At 42.4% G+C, this 23,998-nt stretch overlaps 1 long non-coding RNA gene across 1 annotated transcript; it reads left to right on the top strand.

The window, feature by feature from the left end:
• Window positions 1-8,458: 8,458 nt before the first annotated feature.
• On the top strand, window positions 8,459-17,326 carry LOC114010948 (uncharacterized). The gene is made up of 6 exons (XR_003552656.2): window positions 8,459-8,587; window positions 8,706-8,799; window positions 9,727-9,769; window positions 11,244-11,348; window positions 15,128-15,190; window positions 17,166-17,326. It is a non-coding gene; the product is annotated as an uncharacterized LOC114010948 (long non-coding RNA).
• Window positions 17,327-23,998: the final 6,672 nt, after the last annotated feature.

Here is a 23,998-nt window from a genome sequence, read left to right as displayed (position 1 = left end):
CATAAAGCACCATCAGCCTCTCCTTTGCCACGTATAATGAAAGCCAGCGTTTCAACAGTGCTGGGAAGAAGCTTTATTTACATAGCATAAAGGAAAACAATTTTTTTGAAAGACCAACATTAATCATAGACAAGACAGCAAATCACAATGTTTTCACAGCAAAACACAATCAAATGTTTTGATTCTAGCCAAAGAACAGGTTTCTGATTCTGGGAATAATGCTGTGCTCTGCACCAAAGAGACACAAAAGGGCTTCTCCAGCACTGTGCCATCAAACCTCCTTTGCCTCTACGGGAAGAGCTCGGTTCTGACAACGCTGGCTGTGTGTGATGAACCTTGAAGGCAGTGGGACTCCCTCCGTGATAGCTACTCGTGTCCCCCAGGTCCCTGTCCATGGGCCGCAGGGAAGAACGTTTTCTGTACCCTACTGAGCACTCGGTTCCTGCTGGGGCACATCTGAGGCTGAGCAGGTCGCTGGGGCGCTTACGGAGATGCTGCTGGTGTCTGTGTTCTACCTCATGGACCCAGCAGAGCCCCTGCCCCTTTGGGACAGGGTTCTGGAAGGAAATCACAGAAATCCTCCTCTTCTAGTGAATGTAAACGTAGGGTTGGGATTTGGGTGGCTTTTGTGTTTGGTTTTGGGGAGGGCAGAGTGTCATCTTTCTCTTGTAGATTAGAAGAGACATGGATTTGCTTCGGGTATTTTTTGTGTTAGCTCACTGAAGGCAGTAGTGAGTGCACTAGATTCCTCAGAAATCCTAATGCTGTTGTGTGGTTTTCCCTTGGGTTTTTCTATGATACTGTTCAATGCCACCTAGATTCTTACTTCTTGTCTTTGCTTCTTTGAGAAATGCATTTTTCTTACAGTTTGAATGCAGTTTGCAAAGGTGTCTGAGATTGCCAAGGAGTTCTCCTGAGACAAGTCAAATACTCGCAGCCTTTTTCTTATCAATTGATTCCAGTTTTTAATCCATCAAAAGCAGTTTGATGCGCAAGTTGCATCTTCATGCCTTGAAACCCTACATTTCCTTCTCAAGCTGCTTCCTTCACTGTGCCAAAGAGAACACCGCTCCCATGGTGCTAACAAGAGTAATATAAATCCTTAAATACATTAGTTCTAACAACAGCTCCTGGGACACCTTCCTGGTGATTCCCTCCTGATGTGATCTGCAGGTATTTACATTAAGAACCTGTGACTGCTTGAAAAAAATGGATCAGTATCGCAGCATTTCTGTATCCTGGCCTGTGGTTTTTCATATTCCTGGGGAAATCCCATCCAGCCTAACACTGATCTTTTTGGCACTGCCCTTTAATAGCTGCCACCCATCCAATCAAAGCAGGACGGGAGCTGCCAAACTCTAGTATTTCCTTTCTTTATTCCTCGAAGAATGTCCTTGCCTCGGATGTTTTCAATACATACGTTTGCGACTCTGTTCCCCAAGATAGTGTTTGCATGCAGTTAGTAAAGCTTTTGAGCAGATATAGGCCACTGGTACACAGCTCAGTAATCACCACTTCTCCACTCTTTTTCAGTCATTCTTTTGTGATAGGCAAATATATTTCACGACATAATAATGTCCCTTGCCAGATTTGATCTCATTCTCGTAATGCAAATGTTTATAGACAATGGGCTAAATATGCCAGTTAAAACAGATTTTGATTTTGCTTGTCTACAGCCAAAGTTCTTGGCCCCTGGTGCACAACCAAACCATGTGTAAAAAGGTATTCAGCTCTGAATGAGATCACTAACATCTGTTGTTGCACATAACATTTAATCTTCAAACACCATCAACAACAACAAAAATCAGGCAGTTGCAAATGCAGAAGTGGAGGAACATGGGCACTGTGAGAGCCAGCTTCAAGCTCCTCGTAATTGCTGCCATGCCTTGTGCGTGCGCTGGTGCTCCCCTCGCAGCTCCAGCAGCCTGCCCACGGGAGTCCCTGCATCCCTGAGGGTTGTACCAGCAGGGTAAAAAAGAACCCCTGCTTTCTGAGCAGAGCAGCCCAAAATTGCAGCCATTCCACACCCATCCCATCCCATCCCATCCCCTGGGCAGTTGGGTTCTCTCTCAAACCAGGTGCTGAAGGGTGATCAATGAGAGACGTGCTGAAGTGGTCAAGAGTGTTTATTAATACAGTCTCTGATATGCAGGGATTAGCCTGACCTATATGGTAAAATTAGCTCATAATTATTCTGGTTGCTCCTGACAGTCTCCAAATGCAATTTTGGATCTCCTCTTCTTTGTGGTATTCCTGAGAGATGAAATATGATCACAGTTTTCCAGCAACCCTGAACAACAGGAAGAATCAGCCACCCCTTCAGGTGTTCTTTGCATTTGTCATCGAGACACCTTCTGATAAATTTGTAGTTCTCCCTCCTGTGTTCCTTAGAACTATGGTTCTTCTGGATCAGGAGCTAAATAAGGTACCTGTGCTTTACACAACCTTTCAAAATGTTAGGATGCCACTGTGGAGCTTTTTCAGAAAGCTTGTAAAGAGCCCTGCTTCTCGATGGATTTATTTTTTCTCTTTGGGGATGGCAGATGGTCTTGGCTTATTCACAGGCACTGTCCAATGCGCCTGGAGTCTGATAACCTCAGCCATCTGAATCACACCCGTGTGTACTCATGAATGTTTGATAACGCTGCTGAAGCCTCACATACTCGCTTTGCTGCTTTTCTTAATCGTAAGGATTCTCCCATCATTCACTGAGTGCTCTCTCAGACATACATTTGTTGTGCTTCGCTGATATGTGTCTTGAAGTTACGCTGGTTTTTAAATACGGGGGGGAAATACCATGGCAATGATAATGGGAATAATATAAGAGGCTGATCAAATAAAGTAAATTAAAGTTTAATGCTAACAGCGGAAGTTAGTTATGACATTTTAGTTACATTGTTCTGTCGTCTAGAGCTACAGTTTGGAGTCCTTGAGGAAGGAAAAGCTTACTGAATTTGGTTGTGTAACATTGTCGTTGCAAACGTACCTGCTGGTCTGGTGCTAGTGTGTTCCCCATCTCCTTGACTGCTCTGAATTTTCGTTGACTCATAGATTTTGCAGAAAGTTCATCATAGGCTTGCACGGGCTACAAGTCTGTTCCATTACATGGAAATTTGGGTCTCACGTCCTTTCCAGGAGTTGTGGTTAATGAACCTGCACCAAGATTTCCTACGTGATTTGCGTTCGGTACCTGTGGTTATACCCTAGCATTCCTTGCAGTGAAACAGATGTTTGTCATATGGTCCTAAACATATAAATCAGCCCAGTCTTTCCAAGCGATTTGTGTGCCAAAGAATTCAATTATGGCTCTGAATGGGCCTGGGCCATAACACTGTGAGACGAGCTTATTTAACAGAAATTCTAGAGTGTTTGGCACGTTGTGTTTACCAGGGTGAAGCGAGCAGGAATGAAATGCAGTCCTGGAAGGGGGACTGTCATGCAGATGACTTGCTGCAATCAAACACTTTGAGAAAATATGGTCTCTAAATGTTATGTCTATAACTAATTAACTGTATTTCTTGTAGGACCTATAGAAATACAGAAACTGTGAAGTTTAGGGAAAATTAAATTAGGTTTTCAAACAAATGCCAGGCTGCCCAGCATTCTTTTTTTGGAAAAAAGACAGCACTCTCTTTGCCAAGGAAACTGAAATATGCTAAAATGCAAATGTTGGTATGTTTCAGCAAGGAAATTCAATCGCTGAATGCAAACTTTGTTTTCAAAAATTGAAATGTTGAAATCATCCAGGTTTCCAACTGAAAAGTAGGATCATGTATACACAGTCTTTATTTAATCAGCAGTTTTGACATTTTTACATTAATTCTTTTCTCCAGATATTGTATTTTCCCCCCTTGAAATATGCCGTTTGCACACAGTATACTCACACTCAAGTAGACACCCTTGCAGTAGAGCTGACATTTACTTCCAGATGTGACTGTGTATGTATGTATATGTGCCATATAGTAAATATTGATTGTTCTTTCCCTTTTCCGTTACCCATGCCTCGACGTTGTTTGAGTATACTTGCCTAAGAATTGGTATCAGTGGAGATGTGGTGGTAAATGCTCTTCGTTTTAAGGGAGGGGTTCAGTAATCACATTCCCAAAGGAAAATATTGTGATCTTCAGTGCAGTGCGCACACGGTCAACAGAGAAAATCAAGTTGTGCCTCACGCTGGTAGAACAGAACGTGTTCTTTGCGTGAGTATTTTTATGGTTTGTTAATGGTATGGAAAGACAAAAGAGAGTAGAGGAGATACTCTGTAAGGGGATTGGGCATCTGAAGGGGCAGATCCTCTCCCGGACAGCAAAAATAATGCCTTTCCAAGCAGGTCTTAGGAAAGCATTTTTCTTTGGAAAAGCTACCATTCCTCGTACGGTGCTGAGGAGAAAATAAAGTATCCAGGAGATCAGTGACCTTAGGCAAATCAACTACATATCGCAGTCCATTCAGACTTCAGGTGTTGGAAAAGCTGTTTGAAGACTGGCTCCATGCGGCAGCAGTGGGCTGGCAATCTTGGTTTTCTCATCGGGATCGGGGTCCCTCCTCCTGGCAAGTGACAGCCATCTCCGTGAGACCCCGCGTCGGTTGGAGAGCAGCCCAGGGAGGCATGGCGCGGCTGGCCAGCCAGCGCGACGGCGTGGATGTATGAAGAGCAAGAACATCTTTCTTCAGCTTGGTCAGGAGGGTGTTAGCACAGCACTGAGTCTAAGTTCACAGGGAGCCCCGCCAAGCACCTTCTGGCTCCGTACTAGAGGAATGGTGAGCAGGAGCCAAGACAGGGAAGCCCTGAGGAAGGGCTGTGGCCAAAACTGTAGAAATCAAATCTAGTCTGAATAGAGCACTTCGCTGACCGAATTTGGATTGTCACCAATTGCTTCTATTTAATGAGACCCTGTGGAAAGCAGGACCTTCCTCTATAAACTTCCGAAAGGGGGAGCAGAGTGTCTAGGTCCGTGAGTAACAACTAGTCTGATTAGACGTGTGTGAGACGCTTTGGGGGATAGCTGTGATGCTGTTCATGGAAAGAACGAGGTGTCATTTCAGTTTTTTAGGGATGTAAGTTTGTAACTAATTTTTGTCTCTCCTTGCCAGCGTAACGGTTTGAATGTTAATTTAATTTTGCAGAATATCATTTATGTAAATGTAATTAGAAGGGAAACATGATCGGGAGATGCACAGCACCAAAGAAAATTTATTACTCCAAGGGGTATTGCTCTAATCATTCAACTGCAATATTGAGTTTCCCCAGATTTAATCTAAAAGCAATAAATTACAAAAGGCTAATGTCCTGCCCAACAAAAAGCTGTCATGAACCCAAGTTTCTGTGGGGAAAAAAATTCAACTTCATTTCAGCAACAGGCTCTCCTCGTTTACACATTCCTTTTATGATTCCAGTCAAGTCAGAGTAAAATGAATACAAATGTGAGAGTTCGAACACTTTCCCTGAATATGTATGTGTGTCTGTTGGTGATTGTAATAATCAGCAATCCAAGGCACCGGGGCTCCGTTATCTCAGGCAGAATTAAGAATGCAGTCCTGCAAAGATACAACTGCACATTCTTCTCCCCACCTTCACATGACCCGGTGATTTAAGGGAAGGCAAACTTGACTCTGATTAATTCCAGTATCCGTATGAAAGTCTGTTGCTAATGTGCCATCGTTTTTGTTCTGCCGACAAAATGAATGAGAAGAAACGAGCTGTCCTTTTGCCTGTGTTAGTCACTGTAACCTGTGTCCTCCATGGGAGACACTGTCTGCATGGGGAAGTTGCCCTGTGGATGCTGCTGGTCTGCATTTACTGAAGGGCCACTTTCGGCAAGTGGCATGAAAAACAAATGGCTAATCAAATAATATTGCGTGGTTACTTTTCAGAGCCCTTGAGCAGCAGTTCTGCCGTTCAAGGAGCATCTCTCCGCTTGATAAAACCTGCCGTGAAAATAAACAGCAGCTCGGCGAAATAGGGAATGGTAAATGCCTGCCTAATGTGTAGGCTAAAGGACTGTCAAGTGTTGGGGTTTTGTGGTGCAATTTAGTATGAAGGCTGATGCCGACATTACACTTTTCTAAGAAGCAGAGTAATTAGTACAGGAAATAGGTTTCTTATGTTTTATTTAGCCAAATTCATCTCTGGTTTAACTCCGCTGTAGCCTGTATTACATTTATTCTTATTTCCCAGTGTTCCTCTGCACAGCTCTTTATACCATGACCTTTAATTCACTGTTATTGTCTTTTATTTTAGGTAGGGGCCATAGTTCCTCTCTCAATTTGTTAGTATCAATTATGTTGTAAGCCTAGGTTTCTTGGCTCACAGAATGAAACCCATCAGGTCTGCAACAAGTTTTTACAAAGCGCACGTTGGCAGGTTTACAGATTCCCACAGCTGTACATGGGACACTGGGGGAAGCACAGGGCTGCAGCCTCCAAGGCACAGCGAAACACAACTGTGAGAGGGTGGGGGAAATGCAAGGACCAGGGAGAAAGGGTGTTGTGAGAAGCAGGGGAGGGGGGGCTTCACGTATGAGTTACTTGGTGTCCTTGTGGAGGAAAAACAAGTCTCAGGAGGATGGCTGAAAACGGTAACAGGCAGTCTGGAGAATGGAAGTGACTGGGCTTGTTGGGACATAGAAACAAGCTTCTGAGGCTCAGGACCTGCTGCTGGCCAGAAGAGTAAAGCCAGTTGTGAGAACAATCACTGGATTCAATTCTCTATCTTCCTCCTCATCCCAGCCAAGCTCTGGCAATAAGGTCCAAGGGCTCCATGTGAATGACACTGTCTGAGAGCAGGGGACGTGTGTGTGCAGGTCTGAGCCGGGTTCCCGTGTGGCGATGGCACTGATGAGGCAGGGAGGCAGATGCCGCCTCCTCCTCCTTCTCCTCCTCCTCCTTCCTCTCTGTGTTGCAGAGATGAGTTCCTGCACTGGGACCTTTTCTTATAGGGCCGCTTCCACATGGCACCCCAAATTCTGTTCCATTTCGGCCAACCCAAAGTTCAGCTGCAAGGAGGGAGAGATGTTTGAACAGATTCGGCATCAGCCCTTGGTCTGCAGGGTGCTGGTGCGAAGCTGTTGAGTTGTAACTCTCCACCCACGGGTGTTCAGGGAGGTACAAATGTGTGCAGCAGAACATGGGACAAACTGCTGTGGGTACACTTAATTAACAGCGAACATGCACAGTCCTAATCATCTCGTCCTTGGCTGTATACAAGTACAGACCAGCTCGTGACAACCTCAGCAGTAAGCTGCAGCCCCTGCTCTATGATTGCACAGAAGATCTTCTGCAGACGGGGCTGGTTCCATGGCTTTTTGCAGGCAGGTGAGTAGAGAATGACGTAACAGCAGAGTAAGAGTGGAAAAGGTCTTACCTGAGTGATCCATGCTGCACATAGCTTGCAAGATGTAGTGCTAAGAGAGCTGAGCTGTATTTTTCATTTCAAAAGGTGTAAGTGCTCTAGTTGTGAAATAACATTGAAGATACCTTTTTTTTTTGTTTTTGCATAATGCAAGAAGGGGAATCTTGCATCATGGAAAACATTTTCTGCCCCATGTGAAGACTACTGTTCTAAAATTCCATAAGATGCATACATGAAGATTTTATTAGTCAAAGAAGCCTTCCCAGATCATCATCATTTATTACAGTTCCTGTGTTTTTCATTCCAATGAGATTTATAATTATAAACTGGTAATTAAAGATCCTCCACTCTGTAATTCCATAGGAATTCCACTGTGATCTGACATTAATTAACAACCAATTATAAATTACGATATAACTTTTAAAAAAACCCACCAGTGTCTGGATGTCTTCTTTCAGCTACAATGAAATGTTGGAAGGAATTTGGCTTTTGTGAGCTGGCGCCCTGTTGCAGATCGATCGGTACTGCTGCGCGCTACGGGCGTGTTCCCGCGGTGCAGCAGCTATGCTGATGGGCAGGTTGGACCTACTAAGGTTTTGAAAGAATTTTCATCCTCATTTTCTTGTAAGAGGCATCTGTCTCACAGGATTTCAACCTTCTGTCACATCAACAGGTGTGCACACTTGAATGCTTAGATTTTATCTGACTTGTTCTGTAAATTAGAGTGGTCTGATGCATCGCTTGTATGCGTGATGTGAGCTCTCTCTGGCTTGAAAGTGTATTTTAAATAATTATAGCCAATCAGGAAAGAGAGAAAAATAGTTACTGGCTCCAAGGAGAATGTCTTAGGGGTGGAGAAGATGTGATAGCGGGTTAGGGGGATAAACTTACAAAATTCTGACTTTATTTGGCCATCTGCATTAAAGATCTAATATATAATGGAATTTGTGTGTCCCCAGAATCTGTCAGGTAGCATGCTACCTAGAGATATGTGGGTAATAAAACCTGGTACATGTGGATAATCAATACGTAATATCTCTCTTTCCTTCTTTTCTCCTTTTTTTTATTTCTTTTGTGTGTGTGTATGTGTGAACTCAGGTCAGTAATCATCATTAAGCTTGTCGGAAAGATGGGGGGAGTGGGATAATACTGAAATCCATTACTTGCAAAACCATGTAGAGAACAAGAGACTTAAAAGGAGGCAACAGATTCTTTTTGCGTGGATGCAATCGTGAGGTAAGTTTTCAAAGCCTTGACCTGCAGATTAATTTCCACCATCTCCATTAAGCCTAATGAAAATCACATGTGTGTTTCTGAGTATTTCTTAGCACGCTTCTCCCTTGCCTCTTTGCAGCTCCTCCCTGGGACTTTGTGTAACTCCCTTGATCAAACCTCCAAGACTCTCCCATGAAATGTGGCTTCTGACCTGATCATCAAAGCTACCGCAGGTAAAGAGTGGAGTGTGGCCCTTTTAGTCATCTCCACATCCAGTTTTTATTACAAAGCAACACTGGTCCGAGCACTAAGTTGTTCAGGAAAATAATAAGGTGGCTTATTGAGCAGCCAACTTTTGTCGGCTTCGGAATCCTCACTGTTTCTCAGGGTCGGTGTGGTTGTGTGGATGTACATCATTTATGTTTCCATTGTAATTTTTTGACATTTTGCAATAGGGGAAATCTGTGGGAGCAATCCCCTTATTTACAGTCAGGCAAATCCGACAGTCTTGCCCAAAAGATAGTCCTGCCTGTTGCTTTCTCCCTCATTACTGTGAATGTACCTGTTCTCCTATAAAACAGGTAAGATTTCAGTTGGGAAATTCCCATACAAATCTCATCCTGTTATGTTGCATCTGACTTGTTATCAGGGCATCTCTGAATAGCTTTGCCAGTTAGCCAGAGATGTGTCACTGGCAGCAAGGAACAAAGTGCAGCTTTGACGCAGGGAAATGTTATAAACGTGCTTGATCAGATTGGCATCAGTGGTGAATCAGCCTACCCCTGTTGGGCCCAGAGAGTACACATGAGCTAAACTTGCTGGTTTTACTTGTAACTATCCCTAGAAGGGATTAAGTTTTTAAGATCTGGCTACATGCATTTCAGATATTAATATGTTCTTTTGGTTCTGTGCCTGAATAAGATTTAGAGCAATTTCGAGAGCAGCTGGACGCTAAAGCTTTAGGAGATCCAGCGTCAAAGCAGGGCTCGTAGAAACCAACGTCCTGTCAGCAAATCTAATGTTCTATATTTAACCGACTATTAAAATTATGTTTTGTTATTTTTGTCTACCTTCAACTCAAAAGTTTGGTTTCTGTAAGATCGCAGAACAAGGCAAGCTCAGTTAAGGCTATAAAATGTATCTCACTGCTTTCTTTTCAGCTCACTGTTGGTCCGATGGCAGCTGAAAGGGCAAATGAGAAAGGTAGGTATTATGTTTCAAGGGGAGAGTTATAAAAGTCTAAACTGCATCCAAAGTATATTTTACTCCTAATAATGAGAACTGGATGAACAGCGTTTAAAAAAATATGAACCTGCCCCAACTACATTGGTTCAGAACTAACTGATCTAGTGCAGTTTTCCAAAGAATAATTGATATTATATAATCATAACTGGCAGTTTATGTCATGAAAGGGACACTTGACACTTTCCTGCTAACCAGTTTAACATCATCAATTAAAACATTGCTTGTGTAATGACATTTTAGTAACAAGTTTAATACCATAAATTATGACATCACCTTCTTTTATGGCATCAGGGTTGAATAAAAGGTTTTCTTCAGAAAAGAGAAAAAGGAAAAAAAAGGAGGAAACCTTGACATTGCCTTTCAGTTTGTCCTTATAAAAGGTACATATGTTCTAGCCCTCTGGTCACTGCCCACATTAGGCAGGATCTGAAAACTGAAAAGCTATAAACAAGGGTGAAATAAACAATTGAAAAGGTTGTGCTTCAGGTTAGCACAGACAAGCTCCCAGTAGACAGTCGTGTCCTTTGCATAACACCAATGGAAATCATCCAGAAATGGAGAAGAAAGTATGGGCATGCTCATGGAACCTGGTGAACTCAATTATAGTACAGTAATATTTACCAAGAGGTGGTGTGAAAGTTCAAGATTGTGTCATTACCCTCCCGTTGGTGTTCTTTTTCTTCAGGGCCAGTGGCTTTAAAGTAATCCTTTATATCTTATTCTTCACTGAATGGTCAAATTTGGGTGTTGGAGTCCGGTATTCTACATCTCAGACTCTTGCAGGCACTGTATTTTATGATGATTGCTGGTGATTTGAGTCCTGAGCTGGCAAATGGCTCCTTTTATTTGTATCTATTTAGCCTCATGGAAGCAGACAGGAGCCAGACACGGGTTCAGAGGATTCTCAGTTAAACAAAGGTCTCTGTGGATGTGTGTCTTTGTAGGACTAACTGCAAGGAGTCAGATATTTTAAGTATATTGTGTGTTTTCAGGGCTGGTTTTCTAAAGGTGCATAGCATCGACTTCCCTCTCTTCCTACCCAGGTCAGTAAAAGTGTTATCAGTGGCCACAGCCACAAGTGGAATAAGTCACAATCAAGCATTTTCAAAATTTGTCCTGCAATTTTTTGTCTTGAAACCGACTCATTACCGTACCAAGTTGTGCTGAACTTCACTGGGGCCCTACCCCGAGATAACACCCAGTGTGTCTTCTAGACCTTATGCAGAAACTTAACCTAGTACATGCAGATGATCCCTGTGAATTCATGTGCTTTTCCCATGGCTTGCCTTCACGTCCTGGGTTTGTAAAGTGGGGAAAGAATCCTAGATAGGAACTCAAATTCACATTCTAAAACTGAACAACTGCTGTATATTGACTGGGGCATAAGCATTTCCCTGAATAATCCAGAATAATTTCCCTTGCTAATTCCCAGGCTGTAAATCAAGGATATGACAAATGGGTGCTGCAACTGTTCTGTCCTTGATCGGGTGTCTGGTGCTCAATAGATGCCCAAATACCGCAAGAAGGTGGTAAGTTGGTAAGTATGGCAACACTTCTTAAATTACAGGCAAAATTTTAAGTAAATCTATGTAAATTGTCAGTGCATATCTTAGTGGTCTCCCGAGGATGCCATGATTTACCTTCTCTCTTTTCTCAACATTTTTCCAAAAGTTTTTTTCCCCCATGAATATTTATGTCGATGCCTCATTTGCTGACTGAATTTCCACTCTGCTGGAATTATGCTTCCCCATAGTGCACCCAGAAAAGGTGAGCCGTTAGAGGTGAGAAAAAGAGATTCCATGACCTTTAGGAAATAGCAAGTGGCACTAGATAAAACCTATTCTTTGAGGGGTTACTTATGGATTGGTTGGACATAATTACCAAAAAATTATTATCTCTCTGAAACAATTAACTTCTGGTAGATCAGAGTCCAAATCTCCAGAAGGTCTGAACTTTTGCAAATTGGCTTTGCCCATTGCCACTCTTAGGCAATGAGTAATTCTTAACACAGGCATGAGTGATAGATACCACATATTTCTAGTTATGAGTATGGACTTATTTACAGCTGGCATTTTTTTTAAAGTGAGTTGTAAATGTTAAGGTGCTAGATTCAATGCTTATGAATGTGTTTCCTTGGTGATAAAGCTTTCACTAAGCATGTTATCTATCTGTGCTATCCTATATGCAGACAAGAGACGATTCACGCTGTATGTTATAGGTCTTGTGCTTTAAAATTGAATCCTCTATTGACTTATGGCTGAGAAACATAGAAATCAAATCCACAGCTGCTTCTTCTTAAAAGTGAAGTTTTGGCAAAAGCAAGAAGGCCTTAATGCATTACGAAACTGTGCATTTTTTAAAGTTGTTTCACTTCCTATTTTCTCTCTACAAAACTCCCTGAAGTTAGGAGTGCTCTTGTGTTTCATCTTGCAGTTTCAGCAGAACATAGCTTTGAGTTTGCATGCCCCACTACTGCCTATTAAATGCAAAGAAGATGTTAGTTCATGGGGGTACACAGATTAAATAAGCAAATACATAGAATGAAATCTTTCTGGCACAAAGCAGAGATCTATATGATGATGAAGCAGTTGTGGTTGGAAATCTCTTCTGTGGAGAAATAGAAATGGCTTTGGAAAAGGTGAGGTGGGGCAGAAAGACTGAGCAAAACCCTCCTTGTACTGACAAACCGTGTCACGTTAGAGTGAGAAGTGCTGGCCCAGCACAGGTCAGTGGGAGCTTTGCCATTATTGCCGCTTAACCTTCCTTTGTAAGTAAAACGAGGGAGAGTTGGCCTATTGGATGGCTGTGAGTAGTCGCCTAGTACATCTCTGCTTTACTCTGCCCTCCTGGAAAAGGATGCTCTTGCTTTTCATCAGCCCCAGCACTCAAGAGCTGACAGGGCTTATAACACACAAGAACAGGTAGGTGCCAAAGATGCGAAGCAAAAGGAGGCCGGCTGCCGGTGGGATGCTGCTGATCACATCATCCCGCCACACGTCACGCGGTAGGGTTTGAGAACTGTAAATGGCATAGGGTTATGTGCATTAATTGCATTGTAAAGTAGAGGGGCCCCAAAGGAGGTCTGGTCTCAGCTGTGCTATGACTGGGACAAACAATTAATGAGAGATCTTACAATCTCATTAGGCAGAACACAAGTAGAGAGTATTAATCTCCCATTCTCTTGTGTTTGAGACTTGAGTTTAAACAGGCCCGTCGTTTACACAGTCTGTGGAGTAGGGGGGAATGGACCCGCCTGTTCCTGAGTCCTACTCCCAGGTTCAGGGACTGGCTTTTCTTTCCTTCCTGTTCACACTAGCATGATCTCTGCAACCCCCTTTATTGTGCAGAAGTCATCAAAGATGTTTAAATTTGCTTTTTGTCTCTAATTTCAACTTTTGTTTCTATGGTTTATGTTTTTGACAACTGCGGTGTCATACAGTAAACTGCAAACTGTTCTATTCCCAATGATCGTCTCATAATTTTTTAAGTAACTCACTGCTGTCTCTGCACGTGAAAAACTGTCCTGCACCTTTTTTTTTGAGAATGTTGTTTTGGGGGCTTCAGATACAGCAAAAGTAAATCAAGAATCAGGTCAAGTGGCACTGCATTTCTGAAGCACAGTGGAGAGAGAGAGACTTTCTGACCCTGCAGGTTTTAAAACCATTTAAGATAAATGAGCCAGATGTTGACCCCCTTTGCTACCCATTTAGCAAGCTGTAGGCCCAGGCTGTAGCAACTCTGTGGAAAAACAAGTTCCCTGGTATGTGTTAATGCCCCCCCACCATGTCCAAGCTCTGCTGTCAGAACAGGTACAGGCTTTCTGGCATCCCTAGATAAACTTTTTTGTCATTTACAACATCTGTCAAGGGCTGGCATTGGCTCTGGAGAAACCATAGAGATGGAACATAGGGCTACCACACCACAGGCCAGCCCCGTAGGAGCCCACATGGAGACCACCAAGTTTACAGGCTGTAGGAATGGTTTTATGTGCTCCACCTCATAGGCGTGAGTCGTGTAGGACTGACTGTGAGTCTCTGACCCGGAGAAATCTATTCGTTGCTGGGTAGGCATGTCAGCCTTCATGTCAGCCTCCAAGTGGACTAACACCCTGCAGATGGCTCTAATTAGAGGCCAGAAGAAAGGGAGAAGGTGCAGTGCCTCCTAGAGCCCGTATTGCTGCTTTTGGATTTGCTGCCATTATTGACTTGGCTTTGGAACAGCTGGAGCTGTTGCCTAGATCCTAATTTTGGCATTGGTTTATCTTTTCTTATACCATTTTGTCCCAATTTCTCTTTGGAAGGGTCCAGAAATGGAAGAGGCACCACTTTGTCAGTAGTGTGGGGGACAGAGGGTTTGTCTCCTTCACTCCTGGTTGGCCTGAAATTCCCCTTAATTAGTATTATCATTAGATTCTCACTCATATCACCCACTTTGTCTATTCTACTTGAATATACTACCTCCAAACATAATAAATCTGAAAAAAATGTGCCTGTTATTTTTCTTGCTAAATCAAGTCCAAAAAAAAATGAACCAGCAGTATATTTCCGCTATAGTAACTGCTGATCTTGCCGCTTAATTTCCGCCCCCTCCACCACCTTCTTTCCTATTTCCCTTTGGTTTTCTCCAGGATACATAAACTGCCTGTCACTCTCACAGCTCTGCTCAGCTATGCAGCTGCCTGTCAAGGAATACAGGGTAAAATTCTGACCATTGCCCGTTCCTTACACTCAGGCAAGTGTTAGGCCAAGATCCACAAATGCGATTTGCTTGACTAGATTTTACTCATTCCATGAAGAAGTTTGCAGTTTAACAGGAAACAACACAAAGCAAACAACCTACCCTCTAACTTAGGAAATTCTTCTAGAACATCTCTCCTGGAAAACTCCTGCATCAGGGCAATCAAATGCAAGGATATTTGGAAAAACTTGTTTTCACCTAAACTTTGGCTGGATAATACATTTCCTAGAGAGCAGTTTCCTTTGTGAAAACTGGAAGTGGAGTGAGAGGAAAATGAGTATTTCTCCTATCCCATCCTTGTCCTAGGTATATTACTGAATAACATGGCTAAAAGAAAAGGAGAAAAGGACTTTGTAGGTTCCTGAAAGCTCTTCGAGATGGACCCTTGTGTGAGCAGGAAAGTTAGCATGAAGAAGGCAGGTTGCATGTCTTTTTCCTTTGCCACATTTGAAGAAATGCAGGAACTAAACCATACATTATTGTATTTACTGTCGATATTATCACATTTATCCCCAATTACAAAACTGGCACATTTTTCAGGTAATATGTATTTTCATTAGTGTTGTTTCCTTCCTCCAGGTTGAAGCATTTTAGGAAAAGTTACGGATCTGACAAACAAAACAATAAACTAAATCAAACCAGGTAATGTTTGCTTTTCTAGCAGTATGCTTTCATAGTCACTGTTGACATTTTTAGTTTTCTGGCAATGGAGCTGTTCAGTAACTCAGTTTAAATTCTTGCCCAGCCAGAGCCAAAGTCATCTCCCAAGCAAATTCCTCCTTGCAATGGCAATGTGATATTTCATACCTGGTATATCGGTTTCTCAGCACCTGATTATGAGCTAGGGATTATGAACTAGTTATATTCAAGACTCTAATTTGTTTTTTAAAAGTTCTTCCAGGTCATTCCCCATTTTTCAGTCTCCCTACAAATATCTTTTAAGAGCACCTGAAGTCCCAACAGAGCCCAGAGGACAGAGGCATTTGCACAGGTGTTGTAAATACCCAGCCATTCCACTAACCCGAAACATTGCAGGGAGCTTCGAGAACATCAGCTTTGATTTTAGAGTATGCTGGTGCTCCAGCACTGCTGGAGGGGGTAAACAAGTGAATGTTGTGTCATTTTTTATGAATATCCATTGGACTTGCATGGATTCTCCTTAGTTGATGTATCAAGCCTTCACTAACTGCAAGATAGATAAGCTAATAGGTACATCAGTTAAACCAAGTTGAGCTTAAGTGTCTTAGATAATAAAGCTTTGCATAAATTCTAATTCAAGCAATTTCAGCAAAAAGCATAACAAGTAGCCAATCTGGGATAAAAATGTTTTTATTTCAGTACCTTGTTCTTAATAACATCCTTCACAGACACTATAACATTATTTTAGTCTTTAGAAAAATATCTAACAACATGATTGTCTCACACCAGGCATAATCCCAGTGGAAATTAAAATTGCATGCATTTTCTCATCACTCTTTATTTAACAACTGGGAGAGTGTTAATATTTGAAACTCAGCAAGAAAATTGTCTTGAAACACAGAGATTCCTTTGGGGTAATTTCATTTTTGTTTTGTGTGAACTTTAGCTGAGCAATTTTTTTTACAGCAGTGTGGTCTGTATGTGCTTCTCACCTAACAGCCAAGGAAAAATAGCAAAGAACATTCTAATAAAATCATTTGAGTCAGCTAGCCTTAGTAATGAAGATGCCCTGTTGCAGATTTTAACAGTTTCTTTTAAACCCAGTGATATGGGTTTGAAAGTGAACCTGAAAGTCACTGTATTCCTGCATGAAAGGCAATACGATTGTGACACTTCTTCAGTTTTCACAACAATAACATCAGACAAAAGAGGGTGAAAGAATAAACAGAACTCTGCTATAAATATTCATTGCCAGGAAAAAAATGACTGCAGGAAAATCACTTTAGAGTCTAATAGCCACTAAAATTACAGCATCTTATCCAGAGCTGCATTTGATGAAAAGAACAAAAGTTGGTTCTAGGAAGAAAGAACATCAGAGAAAAATATACAGAGACCTCTGCTTTGTTTACATGGAGTGTCTTTGAAAAGCTTTAGCACTATTACTTCCCCAGCTCACCCTAGGGTAAGACAGCAGGGTAGGCTGGGCCGGGACAGAAAATTGCATTTTTGCATTGTTAAAATGGGGTGCTATCCCTGCTGTAAAGTCACTAAGAAGGGGATTTTGTTCCAACTCCTAAGTATATGCTTGGCCCCAGTGCAAGTCAGTTAGCATTTTTCTTGGTGCTTTTGAGGACGCTATTTTTTTTTTATTTTTATTATTTTTCTGTACATTAGAGGACATCTGGCATGCCCAAGAAATCTAGCATTGATGGGACTTGGTAATGTAGTTTGCTTGACTCAGAGCAGCAGTATCCAGAAACTGATGGCTCATCTACAAAATGAGCTGGTTGTTTCCCTTCAGCAACTAAAGGACAAACGTTTGCAAACGTTCAAACCCAAGTTGCTTGTCAGCTGGGAGGATTGCACACGAAACACATGCTCAGATACGTATTTATTTGGATTTCGCTCTTACTGTAATATTTTAATCCTTTCCTGTGAACCTTAATCACATCTTTTTCTCCCATTAAATGTCTCACAGGAATTCTGTTTACTGATTCTTTGGCTAACAAAGGCATACCTCCAGGCCTCCAAGCTGTTTCAGAACAGGCATCAGATCTACCCCTCCGATGCAGCATCAGCAAGACCAAACAGAAACAGAGAGAGCTTTGAGTGCTCTTCTTCACCTTAGTCCTCTGCAGGATCCAGGTGAGTATTTGCCAGGCCAGAACTGGTAGGTAGGTCTGTAAGAGAAATCACAGAAGATGTTCATTCTCAGACAGTTCTGCCACTCACGCGCAGCGTAAGACCTCAGGAACCTTAGTAGCACGGTCCAAACGGGCTTCAGATGCTTGTGGAGTGGGGGCAGCGAACAGCAATTCAGTGTTGCAGGGAGTCCACTGTAAGTGTTGTGCCAAAGCTTTTCACCAGAATGTCAGATCACTATCAGAACCCCTAAAAAACCAGAAGGTTGTTCCGCTGTTTTTATTTTTCTCTTCACCTAAGCTGCATGCTAAGAATTCAGTAGCCTGGTAGTAGATGGAAAGACCATGTTTGTGAAAAAAGAAGGCTACAGGTAGACTCAGGGTAGGTTCTCACTGCCCTTGCGATCTTTATGCCAAGAACAGGGGCACTAAGGTGGTGTCAGTTACCTGTGTGCAAGCCAAGAGCATCAGGAGGGCCACTTCAAGCCAGTTAGCATCGAAGGTGCCTGTCACCTCTCCTACGGTTCAGCCCACACAGTCGCATGTGCAAGATGAGCCTTTGGAGCAAAGTTACTGCTGCGTTCTGCCCAGACAACAGGCTGTCCTAAGCCAGGGGCTGGTTTTGCATTCTGAACCGTGGAAATTGAGTTTAGGTTGGCTGAGGCCAGGGTTATCTTTGTGCTGTTTGCGCAGAGCCTAGCACAGCAAACAGTAGCCTGTGATCTGGTTCTTATGTGCCACAGTGCTGTGGAAGGCCACATATCCATGTCAAAAATTAACTTTATTTCCCACTGAAAAGCCCTGTCATCGCCTTGTCTGTGCTCAGGCAGTGAGAAAATTTTGTTTTGTGTCAGTCATGGGCGACTCTTTGGAGTATACACAACTCTCACCAGATCATTCACTGAGGCTGCCAGTTATTTCTGTTTGCCACCGTACTTACCCTTTTAAATATCGCACCTCTCGATATCACAGCCTTTCAACCCTATCAAAGTCATCGTGCTTTATTTCCTAGTCTGTTTCTCCTGTATTAGCAGGACTGATACAAGTATATTGAAGAATTTCCCTTTCATGTTCCACCCTGAATATCAGTATTTGAGAAACAAATGGGTCAGCTTACTGATGCAAGCTGTTTGTGCGCAGAAGGCATTTTATTTCTTCTTCTCTTTGGTATTTTAACAAGGGCAATCAACTTAATTCCACATTCTCTTGTGAGATTTTGCCTTCTGGGTAAAGAACATCCTTTACCTCCCCTTCTCCCCCTTTTCCTAAACAATCTTCTGCTGTGCTGGGAAGATGGAATGTATAGGTGATATCCCTTTCAGAAAATATATCCATCATATATCACAAGTATTGTCATTGTGATGTATTAATGTAATGCATCATCAGAGAGCTGTCAGGGTGAAGATTTATTACTCTAAAATAAGTTATGGTGAGACACTGGGGAGTGGTGGACAGAATTTTTGTTTATTTTTCTAAATTAAGGACTTTTAAAGTAAGTTTAAAAATCTCTTACCTTCATGAAGTAGTAGGGGTCGGAGGGTCACAGAAAAGAGGACTTGAATCAAAAACACCAGAAGGACTCAGGAGGCCTCATAGAATAAGAATGTAATATTTTTCCCCCAGGTAGTTTCCAGCGAAGTTTAAGTTTCCAGCTTGAATGAGAGCTACAGTGGGCAGTCAAAGTCATTTTAATCAACCTGAACTGGAATTTATTTTTACTTCTTTAAAGGAAAACGGAGTCACCAAAACACAAAGACTCGGGCTAAAAAAGGGAAACAGGGTTAAAAATGGTCTAAAAATAATTGCACTTCCATATGAATGGCTATTCCCTTTTCCAAGTGTGTCCAGTGGCCTTATCACAAATCTGATACAAATGCATTGAAATCAGTGAGAGCTTTTCAGCAGGTTTACACAGACTTTGGATCAAGCCCCTTCCCTGCATCATGTGGTGAAGCCATGAAACTTGGCACATTTATAGCATTGTAACATAAAGCCATCTGTGTACAAGTACAAACTTTTCCTTATTGCCAAAGTGCTTAATGTAATTACAATCAGGCTTGCTTCCCCTCTGCTCAGTTCATCCATATGCTGAGATGGATGAAAACTTGCACTGATAAAGAATCCCACAGCATCTGAGTTTGCGTGCTGCATACAGCAGCGTACATTGCTAACCTTGTAAATCTTAGTCACTTTTGCATTTTAGGGAACACACATAAGGTTACAGACTGTCTTATGGGGAAAGCGGTAACAGAAATATGTCAGAAAGTTCAGCCTGGATTCTTTTCTTGCTAACTACACAAGACACCTGACTTGGGAGCTCAGCTGCCCTCGCTTCCCTGTACAGTCGATGATGAGTCACAGAATTTGGATCCCTAAGATGGGAATTGCCTTCAGGAGGTGACTTTTACTCTTCGCTGGCTAGAAAACGAATGCAGAGCTCCTACTCACCTTGCTCACTGCCTAAAGAAGGTTGTATTAATCCTGAGCGTTGGTTCCCCAGGCTGCCCTGCTTGTAAGCAGCTCCAAAGTAGTTGTTTCATCTTACGATTCACTCTTTATGTTGACTTCAACTGCTTCCAAATACGACGTTATCCCATGGCATTTATTGTGTCCTTGCATTTTTTATATCATGGCATTTGCGTGCAGTTTCTCTAATCCTGCATACAACACTGGTCAGTGTAAGTTAAATACCAAGGTTGCTTATAGGTTAATGAATGCACTGTGCTTGCTGCTGACTGACGTAATTACCGATAGGTGGGACACTGAACTTGACCCTAAGGCCCATAGACATGTGCTTGACTTTATCAGTGGGGATGGTATATTCGAAAGGAATATTAACATTAAAAAGAAACATATGCAGTGGATGCATTTGCAGGCACAGGGAATAAGTTTTCAGGAAAAAAAGAAATATTGCTGAAGGCAAAAGGTGGTTATGCCAGGAAAGCCTACAAATTTCTCTTCCTGAAGGAAAATAATGATAAGCTGCTTAATTTTGGCCGATTTTAGGAAGGCAGTTTAATTCCCTAAAATTCAAGTGTGAAATGAATGCCGAAGTTATGCAGATTACCTCTACCCAAAGTCCTTCATAAACACTGCTGCTATCAGTATAGGAAAAGCCTGTCCTCCTCCATAAACTTTGGAGTGGTTTAATCATGTATAGTGACACAGATACATTGGCTCAAGCCGAATTTATTTTGAGATTGCACTTTGCAGGTGCCAGATAACCTATTTCTGCACGTACCGAAAGCTTTAGTGGATCTCCATTAGGTTGTGTAGATACGTGCTTATGGTTAAAAATGTACTACTCTCTCCGGACAGTATATATTCATCCCAAATACAGCAGGGATTTAGTTTTCTAAACTGAGATGTAAGAATGGCATGATTTTTTTAAATTGTTTTAACCAGTAAAAAATTTTCTTAGCGTGTACTGCTCGTGGTCAACTAATCTGCTTAATGGAAGAAGGTGGACCTGGTCCTCTGCAGTGTCAGGGGGGTGAGCTTGTAGGATCACCTGGTGAGGCATGGTAACTGGGGGAAGATTTGTGCTGGGATCTATAGTCTGCTGACAATACTTTTCTTTCCTGATTTTGTGATGCCAAAAGAAAAGACTTCTGACCCATGCTGCAAGTGTTAAGGGGCAAACAAGTCTGTCATTTGAAGCTTTCTATGGGAGGTTGTCACACGTGCTACACATCAGAAGTGTAAGTGTTTGTGTTGCCTAGAGGTTGGAGTTATAAGGGGGTTGCCCAAACTCCTGTCTGGGTTTCACTCAGATTTAGTGTCTGTGGCGCTTGCTGCTCAGATCACACGATCTTGGGTCAGTCAGTTTTAAAGAAGGTAAAACATCTTGGAGAGACCATATGAAATCTATCATGGCAAACCACTGATAACTCCACATCTTATTAGCTTCAATTAAGTATTTCCATGGGGAACTGTGGAACTGTTTAAAGTCATGATGACACATACACACACTTTGTTCCATCCAAAGAAATAATCTGTTTTCCAGATTTCCAAATAGCCAAGCTATTTTGTTATTGTTTTTTTTCTTTTCCTCCTTTTAAAAGAAATAATTTATAAGAATTTATCTTGGGCTTGCTACAGATTTAAAAGGAGAAAAAAGGTTTCTTCTGTCCGACTTTTAAATTATATGCATGACCAAAGATAAATATGTTTTTTATTTATAACTGTGGATAGATGCCAAACAAAGCCTTTCATATGACGCACCGCTGCTGTAGTAGAGAAGTACTTAAAACAGTTCCAGTCAAGTTAGGCCCCAAGACTTTTCATGCAACTTCATGCAAAATGCTTAAGACCTTTTGGGTTTTTTGGTTTGGTTTTTTTTTCCTTTTCTTTTGAACATCTTCAAAGGTTACAAGTGCAACATGCTCAGAGGATGCCAGGCTTCTTCCTGTCAAGCTGAGATGGTCTGAAAACCACATTGAAACATGGGAAACTGCGGCTACCCCAGATTGCAGCTGAGGGGTTTCTTTGCAGGCTGTAGATCTCTCCTGCCCCCCGCCATGTGGTTGGTAACAGTTGGATGAAGGTTATGGATGGAAGCTGGCAAAGCAAAGGATTGGTGTGCTGTTAGGAGACTGGGATGAATGGACTTTGACAATACCGCTGAATAGGAATACTTGTGGAGCTAATGCAAACAATTTGTAATTGTCAGAGCTGAAAAGGAAAAACATGATTATAACCTGTGCCTAGGATCAGCTTATGTCAGCTTTAAATGATTTAAAAGTCTAGTGTCTGGAGCTGTGTCTTACTTGCCTGTAAGGCTCCTTAAAGAAGACTTACATAACCGTGTAAGCATGTCTGTCTCTTCTTCTGTATTTACTGTGAAAAGTAACCCTTTGTCTAGCTGACAGGAGACAGGTTTTTAGGACAGATGTGAAACAAAGCCTTCTAGAGAAATCAGAAAATAAGGAATTTCTTGGTTTAAATAGAATGAGATGACTGCCTGGTAACAGTAACTTCTTTAGAAACTACTGGTTGTCCTTGGTTTGTGCAATAGGTGAATAGGTGGGTGCTAACGTACCTTGGTCACGTGGTGGCTTTGTGCTGTGCCAGGCTTGGAAACTCTGCGTGGATGTGAAGAAAGTCTGTACAGGATGCAGACTTCCCTGGGAGAAGGAAGGAGCATAAGAAAGCATCCTCTGTTACCTAGAGCCTACCATCATTACGCCTGACCCTAGCTCATTATCCCTCGGTATCTGCAGCAGACGCTGACCTTTGATGACACTGCACAACAGAATGCAATGGAGATGTCTGCCTTTCCTTTGGCTCCCGAATGCCAGACGTGGTAGCTTCTTTCCCCCACGCTGTGTCCAGCTTTCCTTTACTCATGTACTTGTACAAAAGTCAAAATGCTACTAAATACTATTAAGCAACACTGCTAGGGCACTAGGTTACATTTCTAATTTTGCTAGAAGTACGTCTGTCTTCCCATCACCTAGGAGTCAGGAGTAGGCTGGAAGCAACTAATTTACCACATAATAAGATAGGCTTCTGTTGACATAAATCAAGGGCAAAACTATTAAGTCATTAGGGCTAATGTTGTAACATTCTGATACAAAGGCCTGGCCTGGGCCTTTCAGATGTACATCTGACCTTTGAGGATTAAGTTTCTTCGCAGCTTATTTTTGGTACTCAAGGTCTCTCTTTTTTTTTCCCTTTTGCTTCATGTGCACTGAGCTGTGGCTCTGGGCTGGGCACAGCTTGGACAGCAGCTTCTGCAGTCCTGGTTCGCCCCAGTTTTATTGGTGGAAGTAAGGATAGAAAAGTCGTCACATTCTTAATCCCACAATACTACGAGTACATCGTGGATTCCTTTGCTTAGCACTGCCCGTGGTGCGGCTTGGCCCAAGGGCTGGTAGAAGGGATTGGGGAAATAAAAGGTGGCTCTCGGTGTTCTTCCACAAAGTAGAGGAAGTCAGGATTGCTTAAACCAATCCATCTATCTGTCTGTAAATCTACTACCTACCTACCTATCTATAAATGTGTCTTGCTATGGCCCTGTGATATTTTGGGAAAGTACCTTTGCTCCAGTCTAACGGTTTTGCAGATGCCTGGCTGGTTGTTCAGCCGCGGTACCTTCCAGCCCAGCAGCAGGGCTGTGCTTGTTCCACATCCATCGCCTGGCCAAGGGAAGTGCAGTGGGTCTCCAAAACGTGTCTTGCTGTCAGACTTACCGTCTCTTGGGATTGGTTTGCTTGATGACAAATTCATAGACTTGTTTAGCTCTGACATTTTTGGCTTAATGCTTTTCCTTTCACGAGTCACTCTCTGAAAGAAGGAGCCAAGCAGTGTCCTCACTGGGACCTGCGCTGGGTTGTGCCTCCCTTTGCCGTCACTCTGCAGGCCAGCTGTCCTCCAGGTGAAACCAGCCTTACCCACCGGTAAGCCTCGTGGCCTTCATACGTAACGAACCATTTATCCTTTTCAACGTGCTTGAAGAAATCAAATCAAAGGACACCCCAACCTGTTGTGTCAGTCCTGTGGCTGAAACTTTTGACCAAAATGCTTTGGAGCATATAGACCAGCTGAGATGTACATCAAAGCCTGAGTGACGCTGCCAAAGCTACTCGCCCTAAGTCAGTATTTAACAAAGAAGGCTCCTTTTATGTGATGCTTTTGATAGTTATGTAGGAATGTATTCAGTAATGTG

Source organism: Falco peregrinus, chromosome 7, assembly GCF_023634155.1.
Source record: "Falco peregrinus isolate bFalPer1 chromosome 7, bFalPer1.pri, whole genome shotgun sequence".
Lineage (NCBI taxonomy): Eukaryota > Metazoa > Chordata > Aves > Falconiformes > Falconidae > Falco > Falco peregrinus.
The sequence above is the reverse complement of the archived record's forward strand: the minus strand, read 5'-3'. Positions and strand labels throughout refer to the sequence as shown.